Below are 26,326 nucleotides of genomic sequence, written 5' to 3'. Positions count from 1 at the left end.
TTTCCCTATCTGGACGATTGCCTCAAAGTCACAATCTCGCAGCCAGCTGTCTCTGAATACACAACTCTGTCAGGAGGTCTTTCGCTCCCTCGGTCTCAATCAATACCGAGAAGTCGCAGATCGACCCAGCTCTCTGCAGAGACTTTCTAGGCGCCGTTTCGATACATCTCTAGCCAAAGCTTTCGTGTCTCAGGAGCGCCAATTGAAGATTCTTCGCCTGGTGGCTCTTATCTGTTCAAAACAGTCTGTTTCAGTCCGTATCTTAGTCATTTCTGGGGATGGCGTCATTATGCATCTCTCTGATCCCAAACTTCAGGCGGACCAAGAGGAGTTGGACAGTCAATAGCGTCTGGTCACCGGCTCTTTCAATGACCTGATCTGGGTAACCACTCGCATGAAGGCAGCTCTCAAGCGGTGGGCGCAACAGTCCAACATTGCACAAGGGACTTCATTCCTCTCCACCGCTCCAGAATTTGTTCGGACCACGGACTCCTCCCTGGACAGCTAGGGCGTGCACCTTCTAGGTCTATCGGTAAAGGGCAAGTGGACCCTGCCTCAGCGCTTTTGGCATAGCAACAGGCTGGAGTTTTCCTGGCTTTTAAATCCTTCCATAGTCTGATTCAAGGAGAATCGGTACTGATTCAAACTGACAACACAACCAGCATGTACTATGTCAACAAACCGGGTGGAACCAAATCTCCTCTCCTGTCTCGGCTGGCTCAGATGATCTGGGATTGGGCTCTCAATCACCAGATTACCCTGACCGCAGTACACCTACCAGGCATCTCCAACATCCTAGCGGATTCCCTCAGCCGATCCACATCTTCGACCCTCTCGCAGTGCAAGCCCATCATGCTGCATCCTCGAACAGACGTAACAATGGACATGGGTCAGATTTGTCATCCGGACCCCTCCTCTCTGAAATTATCGGCATGGAACCTGAGCACCTTGAATTTTCCCATTTGAGTATTTCACCAGAATGCAGAGACATTCTTGCTCGAGCTCAGTCTACAATTAAAACTTACAAGCTCAAGGGGAAAAGATTCTGTCATTGTTGCGCTGTTAACAATATCCATCCGATCCATTTTACACCGGCTCAGCTGCTGCCGTTCTTCCTTCAAGTGGCTCAGTCTGGTCTTTCCCATTCAACTTTAAAGGTTTTCTTGGCGGCACTTTCTCGTTTCCTTCAGGACGGCTCCAACTCGCTCTGCTCTTCCAGAGTTATCCGCCAATTCTTCAAAGGTTTGTTCAGAAAATTCCCGCCTATTAGACGTCCTCCTCCTACTTGGCACCTCAATGTTGTTTTGGCACAATTAATGAAGGCACTATTCGAACCGATTCACAAAGCAGATTTAAAGTTTCTCACCTGGAAGGTAGCCCTTCTACTGGCTTTAACCTCCTCACGTCGAGTAAGTGATATCCATGCCTTCACCATTAAGCCTGGTTTCCTCCAATTCAGACTGTGTAATGCTTTGCACCAACCCAGCATTTCCTCCTAAAGTGCCCACTGATTTTTACATTAATGAACCTATTTTCTTAAAAACTTTGAGGCATGTGAGCTGCAGATTGCACACTATGCATAGATGGCCACCTAGTGTTGGGCCCGGATGTTTGCAGTTTGTTTTTCTTGTAGAAACTCTTTGGAAGTAACAAGATAGGTGACTCCTCTTTTGGGTGATACTGCGCATGGGCCTCCGCTCCATCCCCAGATTGGTTTTTTCCGCCACCGGGCTCGGATGTGGTTCCAGCGCCCCTTGTTGGAACAGACTATCGTCGGCGCGCAATCCTCACTGGCTTCAAGAAACTACTCTTGAGCGTTTTCCAGTCGACACTATTCTTCAAGACCAAGAACGTCCATTCCGGTCGGTGACTACGGCCTTCAGGCCCAACTAGGCCTCGACTCCAGCTCATGGAAAGGACGGCATTTAAAGTGTCCTCGATGTGGGTCGAAATTTCCCCACACCGACCTCCACGAGGTCTGTAACCTCTGCCTCTCTCCGTAGCACGAGGCCAAGGACTGTTCAGCCTGTGCCTCCTTCCACTCCAAAGACTATCCGGGACTGGAGAGCCAGAAGAACAATGGCTCAAAGATCGATTCTGGACGACATCTTCCAGGAAGGCGTCTACGTCCCAGAACAGCACGACGTTAACAGCTACTCAGAGGCGGAAGATTCTGATGTCGAGGACGTGACTCCAGCGCAGCGGGTCGTAAGTAAGACCCCCGACCCTCCCTCGACACACAATAAAAAGGCTACGGTCACGCCCGAGCACCGAGACAATGCTTCAACGACCCCACCTTCGGGCTCGGCCAAGAAGTCAATAAAGCATTCTGCGCGACTCTGGCTCGAGTCGATCCCCACTCGGTTCCAGCCCACACTCACCGGCACCGAAGAAACCATCTAGTACCGCACCGAAACCATCGGCGCCGAAACACTCAGTTCCCTCGGCACCCAAAACAACTTCGGAGCCACACAACTTCTGGCCCCAAGAAAGCCCTGGAGCCGAAGCACACATCGGAGTCGAAAAAAGTATTGGACTTGAAAAAACCCTCAGAACCGAAAAAGACTTCGGAACTGAAAAAGACACCAGCTTCCCCATTAAAGACAAGAGGTCGAAAGAAGCTGCTACGGTGCCAAAACAAGCTTCCATGCCGAAAGGTCATACTCCTGAAAGAGACTTGTTTACTCCAGACCCAAGGCAAAAGACTCTCATAAAAGATCCTAAGACTGGTCGATTGACGTTATCAAAGAAACGACCATCAGAGGCCACCAGCACCAGCTCCAAAGAAGGACATTGCTACCTCACCTATGCATGTACCTTCCCAGTCTCCTGCACCCAATCCCTCCCCCCCGCCCCATATTTCACCACCTCGCTCCCCTACTCCATCTAGCACACATGATGATAATGGGGATGACATATCAGATACAGGGGCTGACCCACAGGAGCCATATTATTCCCCAGCCTCGCCAGACCCATGGGACAACTAGAATACACCAGACGTCCCAAATGTGCCTCAAGATGACATATACCCCTCTAGGCCTTCACCGCCAGAGGACACCATGGGGTTTAACCAGTTATTGCTTAGAGCAGCACAATACCATGGGGTAGACATGCACTCCGATGCAATAGAGGAGGACTTCCTGCTAGACACATTTGACACCGCACAAAGATCCTCAGCAATTTTGCCAATGCTCAAAGGCGTGGTTAAACATGCCTCTGAGGTCTTTAAAGACCCAGTCAGAACTTAGGTCATAAACCCAAGAGTAGAGAAAAAGTACAAAGCTGCACCATCTGATCCAGCATATATAAAGAGACCAGTTCCCCTAGACTCTAGTCGTATCCAACGCACGTAAGAGAGCTAACTCTCAAACATCAGGCGAAGCTCCCCCACCAGACAAGGAATCTAAACTCCTTGACGCGTCAGGAAAAAACTGCCTTACAAGCAGCAAACATGTGGCACATTGCCAACACACAAGCCTTACTAGCACGCTATGATAGGGCACATTATGATGAGCTCGAAGACATAATACAACATCTCCCTGATCAATTTAAGCTAGAGCTAGTGAGCTAATTCAAGAAGGGGAAAGTATCACTAACTCATCTATCCGCTGTGCACTAGATGCAGCAGACACAGCCTCCAGAGCAGTCAATACTAGCGTCCTGCTGCACAAGCATGCTTGGCTACGTATATCTGGCTTTAAGCCAGTGGTCCAAAGTGCTATACTCAATCAACCATTCGATGAGCAACACTTATTTGGACCCGAGGTGGATGTCTCCCTCGAAAAAATGAAGAAAGACACAGCAAAATCTATGGGAGCCCTGCAGTTGCAGGCTCCCAGACGTTCATTTTGTCGCTCCACATATAGAGGTGCAAACAGAGGGTACTAATCAGACACACCTTCCACAGCATACAAAAGCCCCACTCAGACTGCCTACAGTAAGGGCTACCAAAGGGGAGGTTACAGCGTTAACAACAAGGACAGAGGCAAGAACAACTCACGCTCTGCCTCCACCCCTACCCAATGACTCCCCTCCCCTTCCCCCGCCTCATTCCACTCCTGTCGGGGGAAGGATTCAGCAATACCTACCAGCCTGGGAAAACATCACATCAGACAGGTGGGTGCTTCAAATAATTCAGTCAGGTTACTGTCTAGAACTAACATCTACCCCCCAAACATACCACCCAAATAGCGTCCAATGTCACTAGATCATTTAACGCTGCTCAGACAAGAAGTACTTTCTCTCCTACAGAAAAATGCAATAGAAATAGTTCCAAAACATCAAAGGAATATATTCCTTATACTTCTTGATTCCAAAGAAGGACGGATCTCTGAGACCTATTCTAGACCTCAGACCTCTAAACGCTTACATACAGTCAGATCATTTCCTCATGGTCACACTTCAGCAAGTCCTTCCACTCCTGTTGGAGAACGACTTTCTTGTCACACTAGATCTCAAAGACGCCTACTTTCACATCCCAATTCACCAGGCCCACAGGAAGTATCTAAGATTTGTGCTAGAAGGACAGCACTACCAATTCAAAGTACTCCCATTCGAGTAACAACAGCGCCAAGAGTGTTCACCAAATGTCTAGCAGTGGTAGCAGCACACTTAAGAAGACAGCACATCCACGTCTTCCCATATCTAGGCGACTGGCTCATAAGAGCAGTCGTAAAGCCAGTGTACAACACACTCACGTACCAAAAAACAACGTTCACAAGGAACTCATTTTCAATATAAATGACACTTTGTGGCAATTGAAGTAATTGCAATGCTTAATAAACTATTATATACTGGTTCTCATATACATATCAATGAATTAATCATATAACCCCTTTAAGACAAGCTCACAGAACATTCAATGTCATCAGGACAGTGTATCTGGGGACTGTACTTGAATGTAGTACAGTGGAGCAATTGAAGTACAGCAGATATGGACGTGGGCTATACCTCAGAACATCTTAATAGCCCAACACGTCCCAGGGGTTCAAAACACCATGGCAAATCTGCGAAGTCGGCAGACTCCGCAGATGCACGAGTGGGAACTTCATCCACAAGTTCTTCATCCGTTTCATATGTGGGGACAACCTTAGATAGACCTCTTCGCCAGCCACGACAATGCAAAATGCCCACACTTCGCTGCCAAATACCCACAGGCAATGCGAAATGGATGAACTGGTCAGGACTATTTACGTAAGCTTTTCCTCCTCTACCAATGATTCATTTACTAGTACGCAAGATGCAACACTCGCTAACGCTTATACTAGTATCTCCAACGTGGGCCAGGCAACCATGGTACACCACACTGCTACAGCTATCTGTGGTACCACACCAAAAACTAAACCTATCTCTACATCTTTTAACTCAGAACCATGGAGAGATCAGGCACCCAGACCCAGCTCAGCTCAACCTTGCGATCTGGCTCCTGAAGTCATAGTTTGGTTATCTTAAACTCCCTCAAGAGTGCATGAATATTATCAAGGAAGCAAGAAGTCTCACCACTAGAGCATGTTATGCTGCTAAGTGGAAACATTTTGCAATATACTGTCAAAACAACAACATAAATCCCCTAGATGTGTCCATCCAACACATTATAGGCTATTTACTACACCTTCAAAAGTATAATTTAGCCTACACATCTATCAGGTTGCACCTAGCTGCCATTGCAGCTTACTTACAGAATAGACATCTGTCTCTCTTCAGAGTACCAGCCATTAAAGCTTTCATGGAGGGTCTCAAAAGAATAATACCTCCAAGAATACCACCTTCACCTGTGTGGAACTTAAACCTAGTTCTCACGTCTCATGGGACCTCCATTTGAACCTTTACATAAATGCGAATTGCAATTTCTCACATGGAAAGTGGCTTTCCTAGTAGCCATTACTTCTTTAAGAAGAGTTAGGGAAATGCAAGCATTTACCATTCAAGAACCCTTTCTGCAAATGCACCACAATAAGGTTGTTCATACAAATCCTAAATTCCTTCCAAAAGTCATTTCGCCATTCCATTTAAACCAATCTGTGGAACTGCCAGTTTTCTTCTCTCAGCCACAAACAGTAGCAGAAAGAGCTCTGCACACCTTTAGATGTCAAAAGAGCATTACGATACTACATAGAGAGAACACAAAGCTTTCGGAAAACAAAACCGCTTTCTGTATCTTTTTCACCACCGCATAAAGGCAACCAATATCAAAATCTGGTAATGCCAGGTGGATCGTTAAGTGTATCCAAATATGTTATCAAAAAGCTAAGCGTACACTAACAATTCCTCAATGCCCATTCTACAAGGAAAATAGGGGCTTCCATGGCATTCTTAGGGAACATTCCCTTAGAAGACATCTGCAAAGCAGCTACATGGTCTACACCACAAACATTCACAAAACACTATTGTGAGAAGTTGGCCTGATATATGATGCTCACTAGTTCTAGTGATCACCTTGTATCAGTCCAAACAACCCTTATGGTGATTGGTTGTAAGTCAACCTTATATACCAGCTACCCTAATGGTAGCATGGACAAAGCAGTCTTAGGCTAAACTCTTTTGGCATGTGAAGCCAGCTGTTTTACCACAATATAACCCCTTGAATACCAAGTGAAAGGACGCCACACAGGTTGTTATGAAAATAAACTGTATATTTATTAATAACAACACCTCTGAACTCTGAGGTCAGAGGGCTAAACTAAGCACATGACAATCTCTTACGAAAAACACTACAAGTTGCACAAACTTACAATGGTGCCCTAGGGGCACGACAAACCATATACTAAGTAAGTGGAATGTGAGTCGATAATCGGAATGGAGCTGTCCAGAGGCTGTAGGATCAATAGGACCACGCTACACTAACTTCAGGTAAGTAATAGGAGGCCCACGAACGCGTGTGCAGAGTGTGAACTCACGCGAGATGCGTAACAACGTCTATGGACAGTACAGTTCAAGTTAAAGGTGAGTACGGACAATCCTGACTAGATAGGACTAAAACGACCGTGGAACTGGACACTAGGACAGTTAGACTACCCTTGAACACCGAAATGCTCTCGTTACCTCACCCACGGACTGCGGGTGCATAGGTGTCAAAGTGCGTCGGGTTCTCGCGTTGAAGTCTATGGAGCCTGAAAGAAAAGATGCTGCAGGCGACCAGGAGGAAGATGTCCGGTGCAATCCAAGGGTGTATGGTTGAAGGAGACCTGAAAGCAGAGGGGACAATGTTCAGTTACTAGCCAGTGACTGGAGTGGAACCAGGAAGGAACCAGATGTCGTCGCGATCAGGTGAAGAGTGGACGCTTGACTCTGCAGCCACGTGGACCAGGAGGTGTCTTCGACGACCAGGATGGAGGCACGAGCTGTCCCACGCAGGCTCTCGCTGTCGGCGGTGTTGGATCCGGGATTGGAGGCAACAGGCCTTGGCAAAGGCAACCCACGCGGTGAGTGAAGAAAGCGTCTGGTGCGGACTAGGAGAGTCCGGGGTGCCCCTCTTTTGGAAGGGAGCAAGGGCCAATCTGGAGCAACCAGATCAGCAGTGGAAATTCACAGGTTCGTCGTCTAGGAGGCCACTAGCCAGCCGGCAAGTGACCAGACAACGCGTCGAGCAGGAACCAAGCAGAAGGGCCCCACGCAGATCTCGTGGATGCTGGAGGGCTGATCTTCGGTTCAGGGCTGCTCTGGGCTGGGGCTTCTCAGTCCCCAAAGCACTTGGTCGAGTTTACCTCGGGAGTCGTGCTGGAAGCGAAGTGCAGGTTCCTTCAAGATGGCCGGTCCCATGTGTCTCGTCGCACCCACGGGTCTCAGCTTTGCTGTAGATGCAGGTTGAGGTCGGAGAGGTCTGGGAATCTGGGTCTCGTCGGGCTCTGAAGTCTGGATCCTCGAGGGAAGACGACAAAGTGAAGCCGCTGGACGCTTGATGGTGCCTGCAGTTGCAGGGTGGACACTCCTTGTCCACAAGGGAGATTCTTCAGTCTTCTGTGGAGCAGAACGTCGAAGTCCAGAGTTTCTTCTTGTTGAATAGTTCAGGATAATCTAATTTGGAATGGGACCAGCCCCTACCTTTATTCTCCTAAAGGGGGCTGCACTACTGACTAGGTCCCTCCCCTGGGTGGGACCAGGAAAGGGGGTGGTTACACCCCCTATCCTTTGTCCGGTGTACCGCCAGAGCTGGGGCTGGGATGCCCCAGCAACTGGTTTGAACCGGTGTATGCACAGGGCACCTTGTGTGCCCCAGGCATGTCATTCCTTTCAGGCCTCCCTACCTCAATACACAAAATCCTGTCTGGGGTGGTGCTAGCACCTCCCAAGGCAGGAAACCCTTTGTCCAAACCATCCTCGCTGGAAGGACTCCCAGCAGCAGGAGGTCAGACTTGTCTGTGGTGGCAGCATCCATTTTGTGATGCTGAGGCTCGAGTTAACTTTAATCGGGGTTCACAGTTACATACATGTCATGTCCCTCTAGAAGGGTGGAATGCTACCCCCGTCGCCAGAATTGGCGAGGCGGTAGTATTCCAAATCGTATGACACCTTACTCGACATGTATTGATAATGTTATACCAGAGTTAGCATTTTACCGCGAGGTAGATAATGCACTTAAGAGTATATGGTATAGCGTTATCATGGAACAGCTATTAGAACTTGGTTCCGCAAGCTGCAAACGGGCTCAGCTCATGCCATAGCACCATCTCACATAATTCCATGCACTCTGCCTTCAGGATTGATAAGGCCTTCCATAGGAGTGACTGATAGGAATATATGTGTCCATTTTAGGGTTAGATATAGGTATACTATATCTACAGCAAAGGGTGTTTACACCACCTTGCCCCAGCTGTCATGCAGCCAGTTGTGTCAGATTTAGATGGCCAGCCAGGGGTGGCATAATACATGCTTCAGCCCCATGTAGGCCCTGGGTACACCTATGCCCTGTGTACAGGGACTGATAAGGTGGCCCAGTACCAATTGGTAAATGCACCTAAAGTACATGCTTGTCAATTTAGAGAGAGAACAGCTAGGCTGTGGGTCTGATTAGCAGGCCCACAGCCAGGGAAAGTCGTAAACCAGTGAAGCAAAAAGCAGAAATCTGGGGTGACCATAGGATTGCAGACCCCACTCTCCTACAACTATTGTGTAGATGTGCAAACAAAGCAACAAGCCACTGTAGGCCAAGCTGTACTTAAAACACTAATTCAAAGAACTGCAACAGATACGGGTGGTCGCCACTAACGTGGGTACTGCTATACAATCTATGCATAGTGTGCAATCTGCAGCTCATATGCCTCAAACGGAAAATGCTACTTACCAGTATGCATCTGTTCTTGGCATGTAGAGCTGCAGAATTGCACACGCCCACCAGCCTCCCCAGCTACCTTTATCTGTTCCAGTGTTATCGTCATTAGATACAAACACACATGGTCATCGCTATCTCTTAGCTCCATCACTTCCATAATTGCGAAAAACAATCTGGGGATGGAGCTGATGCCCATGCACAGTATCACCAAAAGGAAGAGTCACCTATCTTGTGACTTCCAAAGACTTTCTACAAGAAAAACAAACTGCAAACATCCGGGCCCAACACTAGGTGGCCATCTATGCATAGTGTGCAATTCTGCAGCTCTACATGCCAAGAACAGATGCATTACTGGTAAGTAGCATTTTCCTTCCTAATCCTCAATCCCCGGTAGAACAGCGTCTACATTTCTTGGACATTAAGAGATGTCTTAAATTTTATATCTCCAGGACGGCACCTTTTCGTAGGTCCGATCAACTGTTCATTGCCTATGGCCGCATGTGCAAGGGACGTCCTGTTACCAAGCCAACAATAGCTCGTTGGATTTCTTCAGCAATCGCCTTCTGCCATCAGAAAGCAAGCAGGCCTCTTCAATCCACAGCGAGGGCTCATTCCACCAGGGCGATGTCCTCTTCTGCTGCCCTCTTCGCTGGTGTACCGCTCCATCAGATTTGCCGAGCAGCCACGTGGTCCAGCAGGCACACTTTCACAAAACACTACTGCCTGGAGGCCATCAATGAAGCTGATACAGCAGTGGGACAGGCAGTACTTCGCAATCTTTTTAACTAAGGCGAGCCTCTGTCTTCCCTCCACCTTTCTTTATGGTTTTCATGTAGCCATTTTGATTATTTCTATTGCTTGCTATGTCTCATGAGCATGCATGGTGTCAGCTGCACTCCGGCTACTACTGCTCACTATTCTATTCATATATAAGCTTGGAACCCAGGTTCTGAGGGTCACTGGGCCACCCCATTATATTTAATGGTCACTATTCTATTCAAGCATGTGAATCTATTAAAGACACCCCAGTACCGGAGAAGAGCAATTGTTACCTGTAAACAGGTGGTTCTCCAGTATTGGTGTCTTTCATAGATTCACATGCGACCCACCCTCCTCCCCTCAGAGGCTTGTTTCTCCTCATACTCTGTGGTAACTCCTGGCTACGAAAATCTGAGGCACTGAGCTCTGAGGAGAAGGTTCTGGAGGGGTGCTTGCGCCTGATTGGCTGTAGTGTGGACTAACATAATGACAAGGATATGTTACATGTAGTTTTTTCTATTGCCATGTATTCCTATGTAGGAATTAGGATTTGGTATTGGCAACTACTTTTAGTGTCTAATTTATGTATTGTTTTACAAGCATATAATATTTTAGTATTTATTGCTATTTTATGTACCGTGGGACTCCCACTCCGACGGGGAATATTCAAGCATGTGAATCTATGAAAGACACCAGTACTGGAGAACCACCTGTGTACAGGTAAGTAACAATTGGTTCGAGGCATGTGGGCTGCTGAATTCATATCTGTACATAGATCGCCGCCTAGTATTGGGTCCGGATGATTGCACATTGTTGTCCTGGGAGAGTCTTCGAAGTATCAAGAGATAGGTGGCTCCTCCCCTGGACTACAGTGTGCATGGGCATCCTCCATCTTCAGATTGTTTTTTTTCTGCCATTTGGTTTGGATGTACTTTCCTTTACTCGAAGTTCAGAATCGAAACTACACTTTCTAGAGGCCAAAAGGCCTTCGGTATCGTCGGTATTGTCTCGAATCGGTGCCAACAGCTTCTTTACAAACTTTATTCAACTTGGGACGTCGAATCGGGCCGCGGGCCTTCTCGGCGCCACGCGGCCAGTCGTCGATGGAACGGAGCCCATTTAAAAGATGCCCTCTTTGTAACTCTAAATACCCACATATCGATAAACACCCTGTATGTAACAAGTGTTTATCGCCAGAACATAATGAATCCGACTGCCTAGCCTGTGCCCAATTTCGTTCCAAAAAGACACTTCGGACTCGACGGGCCGCTAGACTAACCATGCAGAAACAAGAGCCAGGAAATATCTACGAAGATCTTGTCGAAGCCGAAGAATATGAACAGTCGGATCAAGAATTGGAGCATGACTCCGACTACTACATCGACGAGGAAGAAGACATCGATCGAGGTAGAGGACGACGAACAAGGGATCGGAGCCATAGAGGACGACTCCCGTGATGAAACGGGGCCAACCGTGAGTACGGCGCCCCATACCTATACCTCCATGGTTCCACAGGCTCAGGTCGAGGCATCACCACAAGGCCTTAGCCAAGATCTAGAAACACATTCTATAGCCCCGCAATATAGCTCGGCTAAGAATATTACAAAAGAGCCATCGGATCAACGTACTCCGAGATTGGTAATATTGAAACCAAAGGTTGTAGGGTCAAAACCGAAACTGATAGACTACACGGTCTTCGGACTACACTACGTCGATCCATCGGAATCGAGACCGAAGAAACTCCTCGACAATTCGGTCTTTGGGCCAAACTATGTCGAACCATCGGACTCAAACACGAGGGTCGTCGAGCCAAAAACCAGCGCCCCTATGTCTACTCCAAGACAAAAGGTCGTCGAACCGAAAACATCGGTGTCGACAGCCGCAAACACAAAAAAGGGACTCGATCCAAAGAAGGTTGTCGACCCCAAACAAAAAGGCGACAAACCAATGGCTCTGCAAAAGAAAACCATTGAGCCGAAGAAAATCGACCCGAAAAATGCCATCAAACCGAAACCGCTGGTTCCGAAATCGACACAAGGCCATAATCCAACAGAAAAAGACTGTTGAAACGGGAAAAAGTTCGGCTCCGAAGACACAGGCACTACCGAACCAAACTGTAGTACCACAAAAAAACATCGGACCGATTTAAGTTTGGCCTCCCACCTTCCTCAAAAACAAAAACGGTCGACCCAAAAAGCGGAATCAAACCGAAACAAACCAAGCAAAAGACATTGGCAAAAACACCCAGAACTGCTGAACAGGAAGTCTTACATGCAGACCCTGAATCAGTTGAACAGTCAAAACTTTACATTGACCCTAACTCTGGGAAACTCACTCTACAAGAGGAAGATCAGACCAGAGACTGAGAAAGAGACTTGCACTATACCACTCAAAAAGAAAAGGGACTGTTCTACTTCACCTATTCTATTTGAGCCTATTCAGCCAACTAGGCCTCACCCATACTCATATACACCCACACTCAGATGAAGAGGTGGATGAGGAATATGATCAGGAATACAGCTACCCAGTAGACACTGGCCAAGACAGTCACACTCAACCATGGGCTGACCCAGTACATCCCGGTGACTCAACCCATTCCTGATACACCTGCATACCCTGCTAAGCCTTCCCCTACAGAGGACACAGCTGCTTTTAATTCATTAATCGAAAGGGCAGCCCTCCATCACAATGTGGACATGCATGCAGACCCTGTGGAGGAAGATTTCCTCTTTGACACTTGCCACATCAGAGAGAACTGTTAAGACTACCTATGTTGAAAGGGGTACTTAAACATGCAGGAGACATATTTAAGGATACCACTAGGGCAAGGGTCATTAACCCAAGAATAGAGAGGAAATACAGGCCAGCGCCACTAGACCCTACATATATTAAGGGACAACTGCCTTTAGATTCTTTAGTGGTGGCAAATGCACGTAGCAAACTCTCAAACAACCTGGGAAGCTCCACCTCCCGACAAAGAATCAAAGATCTTTGAAGCATCAGGGAAAAGGGTAGCCGTACAGGCAGCTAACACGCAAGCGCTGTTAGCTAGGTATGACAGGGCACACTATGATACCTTCGAAACACTACTCCAGCCTTTACCTGACACTTAAAAAGAACAGGCTGAACAATTAATACAAGAGGGAAAGCTAATCACTAACGCCTCAATTAAATGTGCATTAGATGTAGCAGATACAGCTGCCAGGTCTGTAAACACAAGTGTTATGATCAGGAGACATGTGTGGCTACGCATTTCTGGTTTTAAAAACGAAGTCCAGTCCACTTTGTTAAACCAGCCAGTCAATCCTGACTACTTATTTGGTCCAGGAGTAGATGCAATACTGGACAAAATGAAAAAAGACACAGACGGCGAAGTCTATGGGAGCCCTACAGTCACAACAACATAGAGGCTCCTTTCGTCGCTCAAATTACAGGGGGGCTGCAAGAGGCAACTCGTCACAGCAGACCACAAACTACAAGGGAAACACACAAACCACCTACAATAAAAACAATAGAGGTGGATACCGCGGCAATAACAACAAAGGCAGAGGACGAGGGAACAACACCACCAGATACTCTACCAATACAAAACAGTGACTCCTTAGCGCTACCCCCAGACCATATAACACCGGTCGGGGGACGATTACAGCAGTTCCTACCTGTCTGGCAAAACATCACCACAGACAAGTGGGTAAGGCAAATTTTCCGAGATGGCTATTGCCTAGAGCTAACCTCCACACCACCCAACATACCTCCAAAACACCGTCCTATGTCTGTAGAACACCAACTTATTGCAGCAAGAAGTCATCAGCATGCTGCAAAAAGGGGCCATAGAACTAGTACCATTAGAACATCAAGGTACAGGGGTATATTCACTATACTTCCTCATCCTCAAAAAGGACGGGTCTCTCAGACCAATATTGGACCTCGGGCCCGTAAATCATCACATCTTATCAGAGCATTTTCATATGCTCACTCTACAACAAGTGTTACCACTGTTGCAGCAAGGAGACTTCCTCGCAACCTTGGACCTCAAAGACTCATATTTCCATATCTCGATACAACCTACTCACAGGAAGTATATCAGGTTCACGCTACTAAATCAACATTACCAATTCAAAGTCCTTCCATTTGGTGTAACCACAGCTCCAAGAGTGTTCACAAAATGCCTAGCGACAGTGGCTGCACATTTGAGGAGACAACATATTCATGTCTATCCGTACCTGGACGACTGGCTAATACAAGCAAAGTCAGCACAGCAGTGTGCCACCCACATGTCAAAAGCGATTCACCTACTGCACAGCCTAGGCTTCATGTTGAACTACCAAAAATCTCATCTTCAACCATCCCATGTACAGCAGTACCTGGGCGCAACAATAAATACTCAGACAGCAAAAGCACACCCAAACGCTGCAAGAATAAACAGTATGCAGCTACTAATCCAAAGGTTCAAGCTCCAACACTCGCTCTCTGCCCGAGTGTTTATGCAACTCATAGGCATGATGGCTTTGTGCATCTTCATAGTCCCTCACGCAAGACTACACATGCGTCCGCTACAAGAGTGCTTAGCACGGCAGTGGAACCAGGCTCCAGGACAATTGAAAGACCTAGTGTTGGTGACCAGTCGTGCATACAACTCTCTGCATTGGTGGAATCCACAAAACCTTTGCAAGGGCAGACTGTTCCAAGAGCCTCTACCACATATAGTGTTGACGACGGACGCATCCCTGATAGGATGGGGAGCCCATGTCCTTCAGTACACAGTGCTGGGTCTATGGACAGCACAACAAAAGAAAATGCACATCAACTTGCTAGAAATGATGGCATTTTTTCTGGCAATGAAAGCGTTCAAAGTACATTTATGCAACACGGCTGTGTTGATACGGACGGACAACATGACCGCAATGTACTACATACAGAAACGGAGGAACACTCTCCACAGCTATCACATCTAGCACAAGGCATGTGGAAGTGGGCTATCCAAAGAAACATTTTTCTCATGGCGGAACACCTCCCAGGCAAAGACAACCAAGTAGCGGATCTGCTCAGCAGACACAGCCAACAGCTGCACGAGTGGGAGATTCATCCCACAGTGCTCCAACCATACTTCCAACAGTGGGGACAACCAGAGATAGACCTGTTCGCCACAAGGGAAAACGCAAAATGCCAGTACTTTGCCGCCATGTTTCCACATTCGTAGGGCAATGCGATATGGATGAACTGGTCAGGCAGATTTGCGTACGCTTTTCCCCCAGCACCGTTAATACCGCTAGTGGCACGCAAACTACGCCAGCATTCACTGACACTAATCCTGGTTGCTCCAACATGGGCGAGGCAACCATGGTACACAACGTTCCTACAACTTTCCGTGGTGCCTCATCAAAGACTGCGGCTAACACCCACTCTACTCACTCGGAGCCATGGAGACATACAGCACCCAGATCCGCAACAACTGAACCTTGCAATCTGGCTCCTGAAGTCTTAGAGTTTGGGTACCTAAACTTACCTCCTGACTGTATGAACATTATCAAGGAGGCAAGAAAACCTACAACAAGAGCTTGTTACGCTGCAAAGTGGAAGCGTTTTGTCATTTACTGCAATAACAATGACATAAACCCACTATATGCTTCAACGCAAAATATCATTTGCTATCTTTTGCACCTACATCGTTGCAATCTAGCTTATTCATCTATAAGGATAATTAGCTGCCATTGCACCTTATCTTCAGAACAGACAGCATCTTTCGCTATTCAGAGTACCTGCAATTAAAGCATTCATGGAGGGACTCAAAATAATAATCCCCCCAAAACACCCACCTTCACCTGTCTGGAACCTAAACATTGTTTTAACCAGACTAATGGGACCACCATTTGAACCATTGCATTCGTGTGAATTACAATTTTTAACATGGAAGGTGGCTTTTCTAGTAGTAATTACTTCAGAGTTAGCGAGCTGCAAGCTCTAACTATTCAAGAGCCATTCATCCAAATACATGCAAATAGGGTAGTTCTAAGAACAAACCCTAAATTCATGCCCAAGGTGGTATCCCATTTTCAAATCAATCAGACAATAGAACTGCCAGTGCTCTTTCCAAATCCAGTCAGTACCTGAAAGGGCTCTACACACCCTAGATGTCAAAAGAGCACTTCTATACTACATTGATAGAACTAAGGATTTTCGAAAGACTAAACAGTTGTTTGTTGCCTTCTCACCACAACACAAAGGCAACCCCATTTCAAAATCTGGGTTAGCCAGATGGATAGTTAAGTGCATCCAAATAGGTTATCTAAAAGCAAAACGCACTTTAACAGTTCCCCCAAGAGCGCATTCTACACGCAAACTAGGGGCATCCATGGATTTCCTAGGAAACATTCCTCTAGAGGAAATATGTAGAGCAGCCACATGGTCAACCATACATACTTTCCCAAAACACTATTCTGTGGATGTACATTCCAAACAGCAAGCAGCTGTTGGACAGGCTGTTCTAAACTCTTTTTCAGACTGCTGCAGCTGGCACAGGTAGCCACCGCTAAGGGAGAGACTGCTATACATTCTATGCACAGATATGAATTCAGCAGCCCACATTCCTCAAACGGAATATGCTACTTACCAGTGTAGGAGAGTAGGGTCTGCAATCCTATGATCACCCAGATTTTTGCTTTTTGCTTCACTGGTTTACGACTTTCCCTGGCTGTGGGCCTGCTAATCAGACCCACAGCCTAGCTGTTCTCTCTACTCCAAATTGTACCCAGGTACTGAATTGGCACTGGGCCCTCTCCAAGTCCCTGTACCCAGGGCTGAGGTGCACCCAGAAGTCTCCCAGGGCCTGCAGCATGTATTATGCCACCCCTGGGTTGACTAACTAAATCGGACACAACTGGCTGCTTGACAGCTGGGGCAAGGTGGTGTAATCACCCTTTGCTTTAGATATAGTATTCCTATATCTAAACCTAAAATGGACACATATATTCCTATCAGTCACTCCTATGGCAGGCCTTAACAATCCTGAAGGCAGAGTGCGTGGAATAATGTGAAATGGTGCTCTGGCATGAGCTGAGCCCGTTTGCAGCTTGCGGAACCAAGTCCTAATAGCTGTTCCATGATAACGCATACCATATACTCTTAAGTGCATTATAATCCTCGCGGTTATATGCCAACTCTGGTATCGCTTTATCAAAACATGTCGAGTAAGGTATCATACGAATTGGAATACTAACCCCTCGCCAATTCTGGCGACGGGGTTAGCATTCCACCCTTCTAGAGGGACACGACATGTATGTAACCTGTAACCCCGGTTAAAGTCAGACATAGCCTCAGCTCCACAAGATGGATGCTGCCACCGAGACACAAGTCTGCCCTCCTGCTGCTGGGAGTCCTCCCAGCACAGGAGGCAAGGACAAAGGGTTTCCTGCCAGGGGCGGTGCCAGCACCGTCCCAGACAGGATTTTGTGTATCCTAGGTAGGCAGGGCTTTAGAGGAAGGTGACTGCAAGTGGCACCCCGGTGCTCACTGTGCATAGGCCGGCTTGAACCAGTTCCAGGGGCACTCCAGCCCCTGATCTGGGGAAAGCCCGCCAAAGGAGAGGGGTGTAACCACCCCCTCCTAGTCCCACCCATAGGGCAGGACTTAGTCGTGTGCCAGCCCCCTTTTGCAGGATAAAGGTAGGAGCAGGCCCCCTTCCAAATTAGATCATCTTTGAATCCTGAACCAACTTTCCACGAAAGGACCTCAAGACTCTTCTCAAGATTTCTCCCTTGTGACTAAGGAGTAGTCACCCTGCAGCAGCAGCAGGCACCAACCAAGCATCGCGGTCTGCTGTAAGTCTCTCCTCCGGATCAAGACTGCCCAGCACGACGAGAACCGGCTTCCCTGGCACCTCTGACCTCAACCTGCATCATCAGCCCAGCTGTGATCTGTGGGTGTGACGAGACCTCGAGGGACCGGCCATCTTTGAAGACTACACGACGCTTGTCCAGCACGACCACCGAGTGACCCTCGACTGAGTGCTTTGGGGTAAGAGAAGCCCCGACCCTGAGCAGCTCCAGCACCGAAGTTCAGCCCCCCTGCATACACGGGATCTGCGTGGGGCCCTTCTGCTCTTTGCTGCTCACCGCGTTGTCCAGGTCACTTGCCCGTTGGCTAGTGGCCCTCTTACGACGCTTCACGACGACAACCACCGCTGATCTGGTTGCTCCAGACTAGCCCTTGCTCCCCTCCAAAAGAGGAGCACCCTGGACCATCCTGGTCCACTCCAGACTCCATTTTAAGTCCACCGCGTGGGCTTGCATTTGCCAAGACTTGTTGCCCCAATCCTGGGTCCAGCGACGTCGACAGCAGATACCTTCGTGGGACAGCTCGCACCTCCATCCTGGTCGCCGACAACGCCTCCTGGTCCGAGAGACTGCAGAGCCCAGCAGCGCCCACTCACCTGGTCGAGGTGACTTCGTCCGGTGCCATCCTGGTGCCCACCTAAATCACTGGCTAGTGATTCAGAACTTGGTCCCCTCTGCTTACAGGTCTTCTTCTTCCCTGATCCAGGCTTGGATCACCACGAACTTCTTCACTGGCCGCCTGCCAGCAACTTTCTTCAGGCTCCTGGTTCTTCAACGAGGGTTTCCGACGCAACTTGAACCCTATGCAGCCGCAGCCCCTGGGCTAGGTAAACTGAGTACTCCGGTGCTCCAGCATAGTCCAACACCCTAAGTGTTCGGATCCACTCGTTTTCGACCCACCTAGTCGGGTTCGCCCGAGAACAGTAACTTTGTGATTGCTAGTATCCATAGACTTGTTCCCGCATTACGCGTGAGAGTTCCCACTCTGCACACGGTGACCCTAGGCCTCCTGCTTCTAATCCAAGGGTTCAGCATTGTAGGCCTAGCGTTTCTACAGTCTAGAAAAGTATTACTTACCTGCTAGTAACTTCGCATTCCACTTCTTGTGTATATGGTTTTTCGTGCCCCTCGGGCATTTGTGTAAATTTTGCGACTTTCAGTAATTCTTTAAGAGTTTTGTTGTGTGCTTAGCTCCCTGTCTCATAAAGAGCCAGGGTAGTCCTGTTATAAATAAATATACTTTATTTTTGATAACTTGTGTGGTGTCCTTTCACTTGGTGTTCAAGGGGTAATGTGATGGTAAAACAGCTGGCTTAACACGCCCTCTAGAGTCTTAGCCTTAGACTGCTCGTATCCATGCTACTAGGATAGCTGGTCTATAAGGTTGACTTACAACCAATCATCAATAAGGGTTGTTTGGACTGATACAAAGTGCTCACTAGAATAGTGAACATTATATATCAGGCCAACTTCTCACAACCAGTATGCATCTGTTCTTGGCATGTCTGCCACAATGGCGAAAAACAATCTGAAGATGGAGAGGATGCCCATGCGCACTGTAGTCCAGGGGAGGAGTCACCTATCGTGAAACTTCGAATACTCTTCCAGGGCAACAATGTGCAATCATCCGGACCCAACACTAGGCGGAGATCTATGCACAGATATGAATGTCAGCAGCCCTACATGCCAAGAACCGATGCATACTGGTAAGTAGCATATTCCTTCTTTTCCTTACTGTTTTTCCCCAGGTAACGGGGGGATTTTCATGACGTTTAATGCCACAAAGCCAAGGAGTACTCTAAACGTCGCCCCCTCTCAAGGTGACATTTCAGAACTAAAGTATGTTGCCCATATGAGGCTATGCTTTTGCTTTTTTTGAGGGGGCAAGTGGTGAAGGTGGCAGAAAATGGGGAAAAATGTATAAATAGGAATTACTAAACCAAAGTTAAAAAAACATATATGCAGTGTCCCTGTATGTGCTATCACACTTCTTGATTTTATAACCCATACCAACATTTCTGTCTATTCCCAAAAGACTTATTGAGACTTAATAGGGAGCACCGTGTTGGTTCTTTCTTCCCTTAGTATGGCTAAAATTGAGATAATCCAAGAGGTACAGATAAAGAATTTACTATTTGGCTGTAAATGTATTCAGTACACCACATCTTTGCAGGAAGAAAGTAATGTTGGAGGCATGTGGGCTGCTAAATTCATATCTGTAGCATAGATCGCCGCCTAGTGTTGGGTCCGGATGATTGCACATTGTTGTCCTGGAAGAGTCTTCGAAGTATCACGAGATAAGTGGCTCCTCCCCTGGACTACAGTGCGCATGGGCATCGACTCCATCCCCAGATTGTTTTTTTCCGCCATTGGGTTCGGATGTGATTTTGACGTCTCCTGTTCGGAATCGTAAAAGTACTTTTTCAAGGCCAAAAGGCCTTATTGGCACCGTCGGTATTGTTCGCGTTCGGTCCCGTCTATCTTCCAGCTCGTAGAGTCAGATATCCGGGGGGTCGTGAGACTTCGGTGATCGCGGCCTAGTTGACGCAGCAAGACTTCGACGGCATGGAGCGAAGTCCATTCAAGAAATGTCCCGTGTGTGGATCCAAGTACCCACACATCGACGTCCATCCTGTGTGCAACAAGTGCCTGTCGCCGGACCACGACGAGGCCAACTGTATGGCCTGTTCCAGATTTCGATCGAAAAAGACGATCAAGCTTCGGCGCGTGGCGCGCCTTGAGGCCCAGCGATCGGCTCCAGCACCGGTGGACATCTTTGACGACCCCGCGGAAGACGAGCAAGTGCGTCACCTGCAGATTTCCCCAACCCCGGTGGAGGTCGAGTCCGAAGACGGAGCTGACGACCACAGTCCCGACATTGTAGAAATCGTCGAAGGTAGGGGACGACGACTAAGCATATGGGGCCATGGAAGATAGCTCGGAGGAAGAGCTATGCCCCGTTCGTACTCTTACAAAGGCTCAGGTCACGGGATCGCCACGCGGCCTTACCCACGACCTTACACCTCGATCCACGGCCCCGCCTTCCTGCTCGGCTACGGACACCTCCGCGGAACCGCCATTACTGAAAACGAAACCGAAACCCTCGGTACCGGTGAAAACCAAGATGGCCGACACGCCATCGAAACCGAAGACGTCCGCTCCGGTGCCGACGCCGTCGTCTTCGGGGGCCCCCAAACAGGCGCAAGCTGCCGACCAGGCTAAGGTGCTGAAGGTGGTTAAGGAGCCAAGCTCTAAGAAGCCCATCGGGTCGGAGTCTACCAAGGGAGACAAGCCGATGCCCAAGAAGACTGCCGAGCCTGCATCGGGAAAGTCTGTCGCGCCAAAGACCAAGGGGCCCGTTGACGCGAAGTCGGTGAAGGCCGTCTACGGTAGTGGACAGTGATCGAAGCGCACCAGTCACGAGTGCTCCTCGACCGGACAAACACAAGTCAGCCACGCTCGGGTCTTCCCCAGGGGGCGGACCACGGACATCAGTCGGATCGACGAAACCGTCCGCTTCCTTTACGAAGCAGGTCTCGGACTCCCTCAAGCGCCTTAAGGACAAGGCTTCGGCATCGGAACCGAAGACTCCTTCCGCACCAAAGCTAACAGACGCACCGAAGACCACATCGGCACCGCTCGTCTACATGTTGCCACCTAAGGTGGCACCGAAGGCCTTTGCACCGCGGTCGGTGCCCAAGGACACCGTGTCGACGTCCACTCCACCGGCTGGGACTGTGGGTCCTCGACAACCTTTGGTTGAAGAACGGTCGGAGCATTTCATCGATACCGACACCGGCAAACTCACGCTATGCAAGAGGAAGATTACTTCACAACCTTTGCAGTCCTTTACCATTCCTCTGAAACGTAAAAAGCCTGCAGCAGACACCCCAGTTCGGGTGGAGCAGATTCTTCCTCAGCATAGGCGGAGTGCAACACCTTCACCCACATACTCAGATGGGGATGGAGGGGACCAAGATGAGGAGTACAACTTCCCTGCTCATACAGAGCCTGATGAGCAGCAGGAATCATGGATGGATACTGGTGATCAAGGGGACCAGCAGACGGTCCAGGATCCACAGGTCTATAACGTAAAGCCGTCCCCCACTGAGGACTCTGCGGCATTTAATGCCTTAATCGAAAGGGCAGCTACAAACCATAAGGTGGAGATGCATGCTGGCCCCGTGGAAGTGGACTTCCTTTTTGACACTTTCTCTACTGCTGAAAAAACTGTCAAGACTCTCCCAATGTTGAAAGGGGTCCTTAAGCATGCGGCAGACATTTTCAAGGAACCCACAAGATCCCGGGTGGTAAACCCACGCATTGAGAAGAAATACAGACCGGCACCTGGCGACCCCACTTACATACGGGGCCAGTTGCCTTTTGACTCTTTAGAGGTCTCTAATGCCCGCAAGAGGGCAAACTCCCAAACGACGGGTGAAGCTCCTCCCCCAGACAGTCAAAAGTGCTGGAGGCATCTGGGAAGCGGGTAGCAGCTCAGGCGGCCAACATATGGCGCATCTCAAACACGCAAGCTCTGTTGGCCAGATACGATAGGGCGCACTACGACACCCTAGAGCAGCTGTTACAACACCTCCCAGACCAGTTTAAAGAGGGAGCTGAAATGCTTATTCAGGAGGGGAAGCTCATCTCCAACGCTGCTATAAAGTGTGCGCTAGATGTTGCGGACACAGCAGCGAGAGCGATCAACACTAGTGTGATGCTGAGACGTCAGGCATGGCTCCGCATCTCGGGATTCAAGCCAGAGATATAAACTACTATCCTCAACCAACCCGTTAATCCAGACAGGTTGTTTGGCCCAGAGGTGGACACCACCCTAGAGAAGATCAAAAAAGATACCGAGACTGCCAAGTCCATGGGAGCTCTCCAGTCACAACAATTTAGAGGGAACACTTTTCGACGCTCAGGCAATCGAGGTGTTAACAGAGGGCACATGTCGCAGCAGACGCCATATAATAAAAGTGGTGCGCAATCCTCCTACAGCAAGCAGGGCAGAGGTGGATACAGAGGAAACAGTGCCAAGGGTAGAGGCAGAGGCAACAACAGTTCCCGTTCCTCTGCCGCCAACAAACAGTGACTCCCTGTCACTGCCCCCCCCCGACCATCCAACACCTGTCGGTGGGGGGGGGGAGACTCCAAAAGTTCCTGCCCGTCTGGAAGTCCATCACCACAGACAGGTGGGTCAGGAAACTTATCCAGTTCGGCTATTGTTTAGAACTGACATCCACCCCACCACCCATGCCCCCAAAACACCGTCCTATAACAGCAGAGCACTTGCACTTATTGCAGCAGGAGGTTCTAGTGATGCTGCAAAAAGGCGCAATAGAGCTCGTGCCGGTGGAGGAGGAAGGCACAGGGGCTTATTCCCTGTACTTCTTAATCCCAAAAAAGGACGGCTCGCTCAGACCGATTCTAGACCTACGCCCCTTAAACCAGTACATTCTTTCAGAACACTTCCACATGTTGACACTGCAGCAGGTTCTTCCCTTGTTACAACAGGGAAACTTCCTCGCAACCTTGGACCTCAAAGATGCTTACTTTCACATACCACTCCACCCCTCCCACAGAAAGTACCTCAGGTTCACCATCCAAAACAGGCATTGCCAGTTTAAGGTGCTCCCCTTCGGAGTGACCACTGCTCCTAGAGTGTTCACAAAATGTCTGGCGACAGTGGCGGCACACCTTCGAAGACAGAGTATACATGTCTACCCTTATCTGGACGACGGGCTCGTGCAGGCAAAGTCAGCCCAGCAGTGTGCCGCAGACATGTCCCGCACCATTCACCTCCTTCACAGTCTAGGATTTAGACTGAACTACCCGAAGTCACACCTTCAGCCAGCCCATGTGCGGCAGTATTTAGGCGTGACTATCAATACTCTGGCTGCCACAGCTCAGCCAAACCCAGCGAGGATCGACAACATCCAGGCGCTGATCCAAAAGTTCAGACCACAACACTCACTCCCAGCGAGTGTGTTCATGCAGTTGATAGGCATGATGGCCTCCTGCATCTTCATAGTCCCGCACGCGAGACTCCATATGTGTCCGCTCCAAGAATGCTTAGCGCATCAGTGGACTCAGGCTCAAGGACAACTAAACGACCTAGTGTTGGTGACGGGTCGGGCATACAGCTCTCTGCATTGGTGGAATCCACACAACCTTTGCAAGGGCCGACCGTTCCTGGAGCCTGTGCCACAGATTACACTAACAACGGACACGTCTCTCCTGGGATGGGGGGCTCATGTGCTCCACTATACGGTGCAGGGACTATGGACAACGCAACAAAGGAAGATGCACATCAACTACTTGGAGCTGATGGCAATCTTCATGGCACTCAAGTCCTTCAAAGTACATCTGTGCAACAAAGTCGTGTTGATCCGGACTGAGAACATGACAGCCATGTACTACATTCAAAAGCAGGGAGGTACGCACTCTCCACAGTTGTCTCATCTGGCTCAGAGCATGTGGAAGTGGGCCATTCAGAGGAACATCTTCCTCATGGCGGAACACCTCCCGGGCACGGACAATCAGATGGCGGATCTGCTCAGCAGGTACAGCCACCAGATGCACGAGTGGGAGTTACATCCATCAGTACTCCGCCCGTACTTCCAGCAGTGGGGTCATCCAGAGATAGACCTGTTTGCCACGGAGGAAAACGCAAAATGCCAAAGCTTTGCCGCCAGGTTCCCTCACCCACTATCGCAGGGCAATGCGATATGGATGAACTGGTCAGGCAGATTTGCGTACGCTTTTCCCCCAGCGCCTCTCATTCCGCTGGTGGCAAGAAAGCTCAAGCAACACTCGCTGACGCTCATCCTAGTTGCTCCAACGTGGGCGCGACAACCGTGGTACACCACCTTCCTCAAACTCTCCGTGGTACCGCATCAAAGACTGCACCTCACGCCCCGGCTCTTGACGCAGAACCGTGGCGACATTCAGCACCCGGATCCGCATTAGCTCAATCTGGCGATCTGGCTCCTGAGGTCTTAGAGTTTGGCTACCTTGATTTGCCCCCTGAATGCATGGACATCATCCGGGAGGCAAGGAAGCCCACTACCAGAGCTTGCTATGCAGCAAAATGGAAGCGGTTTGTCATCTACTGTACCGAGCACGCTATCAACCCGCTCGATGCCTCCATTCCTAATATCATCTGCTATCTGTTGCATCTTTACAAATGCAATCTAGCATACGCTTCCATTAGGATACACTTATCCGCCATTGCGGCTTATCTCCAGAACAGGCAGCATCTCTCTGTCTTCAGGGTGCCTGCCATTAAAGCATTCCTGGAAGGGCTGAAGCGGGTCATCCCTCCCAGGACCCCGCCAGCTCCTGTGTGGAACCTCAATGTGGTGCTCAACAGATTGATGGGTCCCCCATTTGAACCTCTGCATTCATGTGAGCTTCAGTTCCTCACATGGAAAGTGGCTTTTCTCATTGCCATAACGTCTCTAACACGTGTTAGTGAGCTACAGGCGCTCACCATCCAAGAGCCATTTATACAAATTCATTCAAACAGGGTGGTGCTGAGCACTAACCCCAAATTTCTCCCTAAGGTGGTGTCGCAGTTTCATGTCAATCAAACTATCGAACTGCCCGCATTCTTTCCCAACCCAGAAACGGTAGCAGAAAGGATGCTCCATACGCTTGATGTCAAAAGAGCGCTTATGTACTACATTGACAGAACACAACCTTTTAGAAAGACACAGCAACTCTTTGTTGCCTTCGCAGCCCAGCACAAAGGCAACCCCATTTCCAAAGCAGGAATAGCCAGGTGGATCGTTAAGTGTATTCAGATTTGCTATCCGAAGGCTAAGCGCACTTTAACGGTCCCCCCCAGGGCACACTCCACACGCAAGTTGGGGGCCTCCATGGCATTCCTGGGTAACTGTCCTTTGGAAGACATTTGTAGGGCAGCCACATGGTCTACACCACATACGTTTACCAAACATTACTGTGTAGATGTGCATTCCAAACAGCAGGCAGCTGTAGGACAGGCTGTTCTTAAAACACTTTTTCAGACTTCTGCAGCTGGCACGGGCGGCCGCCGTTAATGGAGGGACTGCTATGTATTCTATGCTACAGATATGAATTTAGCCGCCCACATGCCTCGAACTGAATATGCTACTTACCAGTATGCATCTTTTCTTGGCATGTAGGGCTGCTAACATTCATATCGCCCGCCCTCCTCCCCGGCGCCCGTAGCGCCTGCAGACTTTTCTTACATTTTATCTCTAGCATGGCCATCACTTTCACTGTTAAACTCCATCTTTGCCACAATGGCTAAAAACAATCTGGGGGATGGAGTCGATGCCCATGCGCACTGTAGTCCAGGGGAGGAGCCACCTATCTCGTGATACTTCGAAGACTCTTCCAGGACAACAATGTGCAATCATCCGGACCCAACACTAGGTGGCGATCTATGCTACAGATATGAATGTTAGCAGCCCTA

The 26,326-nt window shown here is 48.9% G+C and overlaps 1 protein-coding gene across 4 annotated transcripts in view; it reads left to right on the top strand.

The window, feature by feature from the left end:
* IGF2BP1 (insulin like growth factor 2 mRNA binding protein 1) overlaps window positions 1-26,326 on the top strand; it is a 1,614,238-nt gene that overhangs the window by 1,520,956 nt on the left and 66,956 nt on the right. The window lies entirely within an intron of this gene.

This window comes from Lissotriton helveticus, chromosome 5_1 (assembly GCF_964261635.1).
Source record: "Lissotriton helveticus chromosome 5_1, aLisHel1.1, whole genome shotgun sequence".
Classification (NCBI taxonomy): Eukaryota; Metazoa; Chordata; class Amphibia; order Caudata; family Salamandridae; genus Lissotriton; species Lissotriton helveticus.
The sequence above is the reverse complement of the archived record's forward strand: the minus strand, read 5'-3'. Positions and strand labels throughout refer to the sequence as shown.